The 11,502-nt window shown below is 47.1% G+C and overlaps 1 pseudogene; it reads left to right on the top strand.

Moving 5' to 3' along the window:
- Positions 1 to 2,724: 2,724 nt before the first annotated feature.
- Positions 2,725 to 5,005, top strand: LOC100934612 (annotated as a pseudogene).
- The last annotated feature ends 6,497 nt before the right edge of the window (positions 5,006 to 11,502 follow it).

Below are 11,502 nucleotides of genomic sequence, written 5' to 3'. Positions count from 1 at the left end.
TCTATTTCTATAGATGTATCTAGAAATCACTCCTGTCTCATACATACGCACATATTTCTGCAGATATATGCATGTGTTTCCTTAGCTATATTTATATAGGCATACATTTCCCATAGATATATCCAGAAAACTATATAGGCATATATTTTCATAGATATATCTAGAAATCTCATAAACATTTATATATGCATATATACACACATCTATTTCTGTAAATATATCTAGAAATTTCTGTCTCTGTTTCATACACATTTCTGTAGATATATCTAGAAATTTATATATGCATGTTTCCATAGATAAATCTAAAAATCTCTATGTGTATTTAAACATACATATTTACATATATGCATATATACACACTTCTATTTCTGTAGATGTATGTAGAAATCGCTCCTGTCTCATATACACATACCCATTTCTGTAGACATTATCTAGAAATCTATATATGCATGTGTTTCTATAATCAACAACTCTCTTTATATACGTATATAAACATATATTTATATGTATACATACATCTATTTCTGTAAATATAGAGAACTCTCTCCTCTGTCTGTCTTGTACATACATTTCTGTAGCTATAGCTAGAAATTTACATAGACATAATATATTTCCAGATTTATATCTGTCTATATGTGTATATAAAATTTATCTATATACATATATACACGCATCTCTTTCTGTAGGTTTGCAGAGCTCTCTCCTCTCTGTCTCTCTCACACACACACACATTTCCGTAGCCGTAGCTAGAAGTGTGTGAGGTTCTATATTCCCAGACGCATCTATGAGTCTGTCTGGCTGTGTATAGAGTGACATTCATCTATATGCACATGTACACGCATCTCTTTCTGTAGGTTTACAGAGCTCTCTCCTCTCTGTCTCTCTCTCTCACACACACACACATTTCCGTAGCCGTAGCTAGAAGTGTGTGAGGTTCTATATTCCCAGATGCATCTATGAATCTGTCTGGCTGTGTATAGAGTGACATTTATCTATATGCACATGTACACGCATCTCTTTCTGTAGGTTTTGCAGAGCTCTCTCCTCTCTGTCTCTCTCTGTCTCTCTCACACACACACACACACATTTCCGTAGCCGTAGCTAGAAGTGTGTGAGGTTCTATATTCCCAGATGCATCTATGAATCTGTCTGGGTGTGTATAGAGTGACATTTATCTATATGCACATGTACACGCATCTCTTTCTGTAGGTTTGCAGAGCTCTCTCCTCTCTGTCTCTCTCTGTCTCTCTCACACACACACACACACATTTCCGTAGCCGTAGCTAGAAGTGTGTGAGGTTCTATATTCCCAGATGCATCTATGAATCTGTCTGGGTGTGTATAGAGTGACATTTATCTATATGCACATGTACACGCATCTCTTTCTGTAGGTTTGCAGAGCTCTCTCCTCTCTGTCTCTCTCTCTCTCACACACACACATTTCCGTAGCCGTAGCTAGAAGTGTGTGAGGTTCTATATTCCCAGATGCATCTATGAATCTGTCTGGGTGTGTATAGAGTGACATTCATCTATATGCACATGTACACGCATCTCTTTCTGTAGGTTTGCAGAGCTCTCTCCTCTCTGTCTCTGTCTCTCTCACACACACACATTTCCGTAGCCGTAGCTAGAAGTGTGTGAGGTTCTATATTCCCAGATGCATCTATGAATCTGTCTGGGTGTGTATAGAGTGACATTTATCTATATGCACATGTACACGCATCTCTTTCTGTAGGTTTGCAGAGCTCTCTCCTCTCTGTCTCTCTCTGTCTCTCTCACACACACACACACACATTTCCGTAGCCGTAGCTAGAAGTGTGTGAGGTTCTATATTCCCAGATGCATCTATGAATCTGTCTGGGTGTGTATAGAGTGACATTTATCTATATGCACATGTACACGCATCTCTTTCTGTAGGTTTGCAGAGCTCTCTCCTCTCTGTCTCTCTCTGTCTCTCTCACACACACACACACACATTTCCGTAGCCGTAGCTAGAAGTGTGTGAGGTTCTATATTCCCAGATGCATCTATGAATCTGTCTGGGTGTGTATAGAGTGACATTTATCTATATGCACATGTACACGCATCTCTTTCTGTAGGTTTACAGAGCTCTCTCCTCTCTGTCTCTCTCTGTCTCTCTCACACACACACACACACATTTCCGTAGCCGTAGCTAGAAGTGTGTGAGGTTCTATATTCCCAGATGCATCTATGAATCTGTCTGGCTGTGTATAGAGTGACATTTATCTATATGCACATGTACACGCATCTCTTTCTGTAGGTTTGCAGAGCTCTCTCCTCTCTGTCTCTCTCACACACACACACATTTCCGTAGCCGTAGCTAGAAGTGTGTGAGGTTCTATATTCCCAGATGCATCTATGAGTCTGTCTGGCTGTGTATAGAGTGACATTTATCTATATGCACATGTACACGCATCTCTTTCTGTAGGTTTACAGAGCTCTCTCCTCTCTGTCTCTCTCTGTCTCTCTCACACACACACACACACATTTCCGTAGCCGTAGCTAGAAGTGTGTGAGGTTCTATATTCCCAGATGCATCTATGAATCTGTCTGGCTGTGTATAGAGTGACATTTATCTGCACGCGCGGGCGCACGCATCTCTTTCTGGGGCCGTGCAGAGATCTCCACAGATCCCTCTGTCCCTAAGCGTGCCGGGCTCTGGATCCGCGCGCGAGCACACAACGCACCAGGCGAAGAAGGGAGGGTGACGGCTCTCAGGGACCGCCAACGGGCGGCTTCCCAGGGAACTCTTTCCCGGAACAATCCCCCCTCTGAGGACGCCCCGCTGCGGGGAAGGCTCCCGCCCTAAGTGCGCCCCCAGCCGGACGCAGCCTGAGAATTCTCACAGCTACTTTCCCGGGAAGCCTGTTTTCAAAGGGACCGGTGCTAGAAGTTTCGGGGCGAAACAACTGAACAAAAGGGGAGGCTCCTAAGCTACGTCGTGCATATTCAGAAGGCACTTTCCCCTTCCTTTGAAGGTAAGCTTCTTGAGGTCAGGACCGGGCTCTTTTGTTCTCTGAGGCAGAGAATAGTAACTGGGGAGGGCGGAGACAGATGAGGAGATGGAAGCCACGGTCGCAGTTGGTCGTGGGCCTGAGCTTGCGCACTATTGGCCAGTTTGCTCAAGGAGGCCCTGCCCCGGAGGAGCTGCGCTTGCGCGAAGGCGGCGGTGGGAGGGCTCTGCGCACGCGCAGAAGCAGCTGCCGCGGTTGGACGGCACTGCTGAGACGTGGTCGGCGATCGTGGTCAGTGCGAGGTTCTCCTCTCCGTCGACTGCGAGGCAAAGCATGGCGCCCAAGGCCGCCCGGCCCAAACCGTGTTTCCAGGAGGGGGAGCGGGTGCTGTGCTTCCATGGGCCGCTGCTGTACGAAGCCCGGTGCGTGAGAGTGGCTGCTGAGGAGCGGGCGCCCATCTACCTCATCCACTACATGGGCTGGAACAAGAAGTGGGACGAGTGGGTGTCCGAGAGCCGCATCCTCGAGTACTCGCCGGCCAACGTGCGGCGACAGCGCGAGCTGCAGAAGGTCCAGGCCCAGGCCCAGGCCAATGCTAAGGGCCGTGGGGCCGCGGGCAGGGGCAGGAAGGCCGCCGCCCCCGAGAAAAAAGCCAGAGGTTCCCAGAGAAAAGCGGCGGGCTCCCAGAGAAAGGCCGCTGGCCCCGAAAGGAAGGCTACCCGCTCCGAAAAGAAGGCCGTGGTCGTTGAGAAAAAGGCCGCGGCCTCCGAAAGGAAGGCCGCGGTCGCCGGGAGGAAGGCCGCCTCCCAGGGTAGGAGAGCCGCGGCAACCGAGAAGGCTGCAGCGGTCCCGGAGAAGAGGGGCTCTGGCGCCGCGAGGAAGGCGGCCAGAGCCAAGGAGGCCGAGCAGCCCATGAGCAGCCAGGGCGGGGGCTCCCCCCGCGCGGGGCCCGCCACCTCGCCACCGCGAGCAAAGCGCTCTCGCACTCGCAGGGAGGCGGCGGCCTCCAAGGCGGAGGTGAAGGTGCAGATCCCCGAGGAGCTGAAGCCCTGGCTGGTGGAGGACTGGGACCTGGTGACCAAGCAGAAGAAGCTCTTCCTGCTGCCGGCCCGCCACAGCGTGGACTCGATCCTGCAGGAGTACGCGGGCCTCGACAAGTGGCGCTGCCGGGCCGGCGTCCCGGCCCCGGCGCTGACGGTGGACGACGCGGTGGCCGGCATCAAGGACTACTTCAACGTCCTGCTGGGCACGCAGCTGCTGTACGACTTCGAGCGCCCGCAGTTCGCCCACGTGCAGGCGGCGCACCCCGAGGCCCCGCTGTCCCGCGTCTACGGCGCCCCGCACCTGCTGCGCCTCTTCGTGCCCCTGGGCGCCGTGCTGGCCTGCGCGCCGCTGGAGCCGCCCAGCCGCGCCCTGCTCATGGGCTACCTGCACGACTTCCTCGAGTACCTGGCCGAGAACGCGGCGGCGCTCTTCAACGCCAGCGAGTACGAGACGGCCCCGCCCGAGTACCGGCAGAAGGCCCTCTAGGCCGGCGTTTTGTGATGCAGCTTCCCTTAAACTGTGACTCTTGCTTCCGCGGCAAACGTCTCTGCCCGGATTGATGAAGAGCGCGGATTTGGGTTTTTTTTTTTTTTTTTTTCCTATTTTGCTTTTAATACACATTTTACCACCACAGGAGAAATGCATTGTTTTTGGGGGGAGGGTCTTCCAGCAGGTGTTTCAATTCTTAGAAATAAATCTTTTTTATTTGATAAAAAAGGAAGTTTGAAGAAATTCCTTCGGCCGGCAAAATGGTGGCAAGGCTGTAACGGTTCATTTTCTGTTCGCTCGTTGGCGTTATCTTTCTGTAGTGATTCCGCGAGGGGCTGCGCCTTGGGCCGGGTTCGCGGCGGGAGGCCCCGGGGAGGAGGGGGGTGTCAGGCCCTTTTATTTGCACTGATGGTCTCGTTCGCTTGCGCCTCCGTGGCCTGGCGTGGGGCGGGGAGTCGGGCCCCGTTTTCCGTGTCTTGGTCCTCCATGTTGTCTGCTGAAGAGTAGTACTAGACTTAGCAAACGCTTACGCCCTTACCCGCCTGGCCCCCGCTAAACACTGGGAACGCAGACAAGCCCCCGCGTAGCGCCTGCCCCCGACGGGTCCGTAATCCGGGGGGAAAGACGACCCCATAAACTCGGAGAATAGAACAAGATTTGGGAGAAAAGCTGCGGAACTAAAAGGGATTCGGAGAAAGCCCCTTGTCAACGTTGGTGTGTTGGTTAGGACCTAAAAGGCAGCCCGGGGAGGTGAGGATTCTGGGCCTGGGCAACAGCCGCAGACGAGGCCCGGAGCCCGCTACAGGAAGCCGCGGACCCCGGCCCGAGGGAGCCTCGCCGAGTCGGGGAAGGTGGGAGGGCCCTGGAAGATGTTGCCCATCCTTCGGGCGTTCGTGTAAGCGGGTAGTGAGGGGGGAAGCATGACGCCGTCAGGCCTGCTCTTGCAGGGAGACACCTTGGGGGCGAGTGGGAGGAGAGACCGCCGGCGGCGCTTGCAGCGGGCAGGTTTGCATCCGGCCCGAGCCGGGAAGGGCGCCCTGCGTGAGGGGGCCGGACCGGGATCGAGCCTGTGCGAGGTGCTGCTGGGACGGGAGCTCAGGGCGCCCGAACGGCAGCTGGGGAGAGAGACCGGCGTGGCCAAAGCCGAGACGGCCGTTAAACCCGCGGGAGCACATGAGCCCTCCGGGAGGGCGCGGCGACCAGGGGAGCCAGCGAGGCCCCGGGAGCCGCAGTCAGGAGCCGCTGACCTGGCTCAGGGCCGGGAGGCTGAGGAAGGAACGGGGGAGGCCTAGGTGGCACCGAAGGCCGCGGCCGCCGGATAAAGGCCCGAGAAGGCCGGGAAAGGGAAGCGCCGGCCCCCGCTGCAGAGGGCCTTGGCCGGGAGGCCAGCTCCAACCCGGGCAGAGTCCGTGCAGGGCAGTAGCTCAGTGGTCAGCATCCACACTTGTCACAAGCACCGTGGCACTGAGCAGGGACCTTGTGGAAAAGGCCATGAAGCTTATCGCTAATTCCTATTAGCCCAAGGCGGCCATGGCGTAATCTTTCTACCCATTCATTCGCTGTTCCCTCTATCCGGGCCAGTCTTCTCTCTCCCGCCTTCCAGTGAAGTCATGATGGCTATTTTATGCTTTTCCAAGCGCTTATCAAGACAAGAGTCACTCTGATGGATTTTGTAGCCAGCAACCCTTCCTTCGCGGCGTAGCGTCCCTCCAAGCAGCTAGGCCTTCCTCCAGTCGTTCCCGGTGCCTGCCATCTTTCCTACGCAACAGTGCAACGCTCTGAATGAGCCCGGCCGTCTGCCCCAGAGCCAATCATGCGCAGACTCTTGGAGCGTAAGGAGCGGGAGAGAAAGGAAAGGAATTAGCGAGATGGGCCGTCGCGGCTCATTTCAAGCCACTAGCTTTATTATCTGCATTAGACGCCGGAACTTATGCTAGTTCATCCTGCGGCCAGTTTAATAACGTGACCGTCGCAGCAGCAAACATCGCTGACGAGGCGGCCAAGAAACAAAATGTCCTCTATTCTCTCTAGTTAGACCTTGTACAAGAACGTACGTTTGTGTGGTCATGAAATAAGAACGGATTGTCCTCAAGAGCCTCTCGTATTTCAAAGGCGTTTTTATGTATGTCTATGATAGCCCATTAAGAACCCCATTAGAATGTTTTTCCCATAGCCGTTTGAACCGTAAGGGAGAAAGAAGTCCTGCAGACTGGAAATCCTTGCTGAGTGGAATCTCTGAAACACGACTTTTCTTCTGTCTCTGTCTGTCTGTCTGTCTGTCTCTCTCTCACACACACACACACAAACACTCTGAAGGTCTTCCCCTCCTCAACTGATAGTTCTGTGAAGACAAAACCAGCCGTCTTTTCTCCAGATGCTCAATGGGCACAGCCTCCTCCCGAGACCCGAGAAAGGCTTGAGTTATTATGGTTTCCCTTCATCCAGAGCCATCCCCTACTGTCCTCACCTATGGTTCGCCGCTGGACTTGACTTGGAAGGTCAGAGGGAGGCTGATGACCTTGTGCTGCTCCCCTTCTCTGAAACCCAATTCATTTGCTACTCTAGACATCTCCCTCCTGAGGTCATAGGTTCTCTTGGAACAAAAAATGAATAACAAGCAATTAGAGCCTCTATTCTCCTACTCCTGCTTTGAACCGTTAGGTAAAATGAACCCCAAAAAGGACTTGTGGTGTATTGACTTTGATGCTATAATACACCTTAATCTGTAGCAAGATGGAAAGTGCTAGCTTTGAATTAGAGGAACTTGGTTTAAATTCTACCTCTGAGTGACCCTGGTCTGGTCAAAACCTCCCTGGGCCTTTTCTTCCTCCATAAAGCGGTTAAAAACATGCCCTTTAAACATTCCAACTCTAAATCTCTGAACAAGCATTAAATACCAACAGAGTACTTGTTATAGTTAAGAGGAAAGATAAGACTGCTTCTGCCCTGCCTCCCAGGAGTTTTATAATCTAATGGGACTGGGTGGACCTGACATTCTTGGATTGCTCTGCACAGTAAATAAATGAACTTTACAGAATGATAAACATATTAGGGCTATAAAGCTCTGAGTGGTCTAAAGAAACAGGTCACAAACAAAGGAATCAGTGAAAGTAGGAAGTGGCATGAAAAGCTAGATAAGCAATTGGGAGATGCTGCAATCGTTTGTTTGCAATAATAGATTCATGGATGAGGGAAGAATTTAGGATCAAAGAAGAGATAGAGAGCATTATAAAATGTAAGATAAGTAATTTTGATGACAAAATTTAAAAGTTACTTTTTTGCAGAGGCCTCATTTCTCAAATATATAAAGAACTGAGTTAAATTTATAAAATCCAAGCATTGTCCAGTTGATAAATGGTCAAAGAATATGAACAAGCAGTTTTCAAAGAAACAAAGTATTGTGAAGAAATGCTCTAAGGCATTGTTGATCAGAGAAATGAAGATTCAAACTGAGGTCCCGCGTCACACCTGTCAAAGTAGCTAATATGACAAAAATTGAAAATGTTGGATTTTGGAGAAGATATGGGAAAACTGGGACACGGCTTACTGTTGGTTGAGTTGTGGTCTGAACCAACTATTCTGGAGAGAAAGAGCCAAAAGGCCATAAAACTCTGCATATCTTTTGATCCAGGTCTATATCCCAAAGACATCCAAAAAAGGATTCTATTTGTACACAAATATTTATAGCAGGACTTTTTGTAGTGGCTAAGAATTGGAAATCAAGAGAATGCCCATAAATTGGGGAATGGCTAAATAATTTGCTATATGATTATAATCAAATATTGTGAGAAATAAGCAAAATCATTTTATAAAAACTTGGAAAGCCTTCCATGAACTGATACATAGTGAAGGGGTACAGAATTAGGAAAATGTCCACAGTAATAGCAATTTTTTTCCTTGAATTGTGAATGGCTTGGCTATTCTCAGCACATCCAAGGCTATCCCAAAAGATTAAGGGTGAGGCATACTATCCATCTCCAAAGAAAGAATTAATAGCTTAAATACAGACTGAAACGTTGTTTTTCTCTTTCATTTTTTTGAGTGTTATGCAAAATAACTACTATGGGATGTTTTCTATAACTAGATATATATAACATATCTGATTGTTTACTCTCTCAGGAAGGAGGGAGAGTTGGGATAGTATTTGTAACTCAAAACTTTAAATAAAAATGTGAAAAAATAGAAGCAAATGAAAAAAGGTAGGTAACCTTTCGACAGGTAGCATGGACAATGAGCCCGTTCCACAAATGAACACAGTAAATTTGGGAGTTGTCTGGTTTGTATAAATCTTAGGATGAAAAGAGGCAATATGGTTAGAGGCAATGCGCCTGATTGTGGAGGACCTGAAATGCTAGACAAAGTCATTTCAGAGCTTTGTGAGTGAATGGAGAACCAATAAATGCTTCATCAATGGGGTGAAATGGCCAGCTGTATAAGTAAGAAGACTGATAGAAAGCTAGAGTGGAAGAAAAACGTATGGAGAGGGAAAAAGCAGTGAGAAAATGTGGGTGGTCCTGAGGCTCTCAGTTAGTGGTTGGGCTTACACAGATAAAATTAATAAAAGCAGGTTACTGATGGGGGTAGGAGAAATTGAGGGAGAAGTAAGAGTCAAAGACGGGACCCTGAGACTGGGGTCAGTGGGAAAGATGAGGTGGGAAGATGTGGATCTCTTCATTTTGAAGTGATAGGAGGTGAGGAAGTTATCCCAGAGCCAACAGAGCTGTAGGAGTAAGGCCTCCTAAGAGGCAGAATTGGCTTTGCCAAGTTGGGCCATAATTCCCCCCTTTGGACACAATTTTCTCAGAATCTGATGGTAACAGCCCAGGACCCTGAGCCCAAGACCCTTGGAAATTGTCCTCCAAATCACCATCCCTGCCCTGTAGCCATTATTGAGAGAAATCATCGTGCAGAGATGACCTACCTTTATCACCACCAGCAACAGTTGCTGACCAACTGTCATCAATAGGCAGATAAATATAGAATCCCTACATGTGACAGGACCCCCAAGACCACAAGTCCTGCTTCCAAACCAGTGCTTCCAGACATCCCTGGGGGATACAGTTTCTGGGGAAAAGGAGTCAGCCATTCCCACCAATAATCATCCACTTACCTGCCCCCCAAGAAGTCAGGTGAGCCTAGCTGAAACAGCAAGGCATCCTGATGGGAATATAAGACGGGACCTTTTAATATAGTGAGGAAGAATCCTAAGGAAAAATCCGATCAACATTATTAAGTATTGATTGAACTGCTAAAGGAGGTTGTAAACTTTCTTATTTAGATGATCTTTAAAAATCTGAGAGGAAACCGTACGTCTCATCTAGCACAAGTTCACAATTTTATGATTCTATTTAATATTTGTTTTAAAACTGCTGATCAAAAATTTGAGGGCCTTGAAAACACTATTTTTCTATATGTTACCTAAAGCAGCACTTCTTGCCTGTATACAGTGTGTACTGCACTGTGTACTGCAGTGTGAATAAAAAGGAAAGGGAAAAAAAGGTTCTATTATTTCTAGGAAATTCTCATACTTATTGTGAGGCACTTCAGTTTTCTTGAAGTTTGAAATGCTTGTGTATTTTGATTACTATTAAAGGACTACAGGACTAAAAGGAGCAAGACAAGTAGTATCTAAAACTTGAGTTCTTTGTGTTATAGATTGACACCTGATATCTGACAATTTTCTTCAGACTTGTCTTTTTTTTTGCTAAATACTTCAAAAAGTCAGAAAAAAAAGGGGAAACAGAAATAAAGTCTTGACAGTCCAGATTCTTGTTGAGAAAGAAGGATGGGTAGATTAGCCAAGAAATACTAACTGGACCTTTCACGAATGTGACTAGAAAATTAAAAATTTAGATTGCAGTTTAAAATTCATTGTCTCTTTCTTTTTTTAGCAAAATAGTATAGATGTTTCTTGTAGTTTCAAGAATACAACTTGGGCTAGGAAGACAACCAGACTAAAATCATACTACAGAATATGTTAATACTTTCAGTTATAGAATCGGTCACTGATCATCCTGTGTTCAGAATATTTATGTACACTATATCATTGTCACATTTAAGTATATAATAGTTATATTCTATTTATGCATGCTCATATATATGTATCTATGTTCATCTCGAGATGATATTGCCATGTATTCATTTTGCTTTTTTTATATCACTCACTATCCCTTTTTCCCCCACTCTCCCACTGTCTTTGGAGAGTAAAAGGTCCCAGCTTAGTATTATTTTGTTTGCTTGTTTTTACAGCTTTCAGTGATCTCTAACCCAGAAGCCAGCCTAGCAAATGCTAGATGAACTATCAGAATAAGCCTCTGTCAGGGCAATATCATATTATCACTAGATTGTAGCATCTCAATATTGACTTTAAATATTTAGCTTAATTAAACTGAACTATCAAATAATTGATTTAATTAGACATTAAACCCTAGTGATCTCAAAATTTGGTTAAACAAGTAGTTGTCTGATTATATCAGTAACTTATTGATGAGTGTGTTTGGTAATATTCTAAGAAAATTGCTCATTAACAATTAAATAGCAACATGCCCATATGTAGGGAAACATAAAGGACCATTCCAAATACCATCTTCCCTGGGAGAGAAACAGCAAATCTCTGCCTTAAGGAAGAGGTGACTAATTCTACTGTCTTTCATTGCCTTTATATCGCATCAGAACAAAGTTGTAGACTGCTTCACAAATAGATTTCATTTATTTTTCTTTCTAATTATGTTTATCATAAAGCCTCAGTATTCAATTCAGCTCAACGAAATTTTTGTACCTATAAGAAGGACAGAGAAGTCTTTGGCCTGATATTCCTAGTGACTTTGTAGCCCAGAATCACTAAAAGAAGCATCAGATTTGGGAGACCTCATGGTGGTCACTCAGTTTTAGATTTAGGGAATCTAGTTAGGGCGTATTTTTACTTGGTTTTAATGGGTGCTAGGGATGGGAGGACAAAAACAGTCTGGCCTACATTGCACTTGGAGGTGGGAGT

The sequence above is a fragment of the Sarcophilus harrisii genome, chromosome 3 (assembly GCF_902635505.1).
Source record: "Sarcophilus harrisii chromosome 3, mSarHar1.11, whole genome shotgun sequence".
Lineage (NCBI taxonomy): Eukaryota > Metazoa > Chordata > Mammalia > Dasyuromorphia > Dasyuridae > Sarcophilus > Sarcophilus harrisii.
This window is presented reverse-complemented; position numbering and strand designations above follow the sequence as displayed.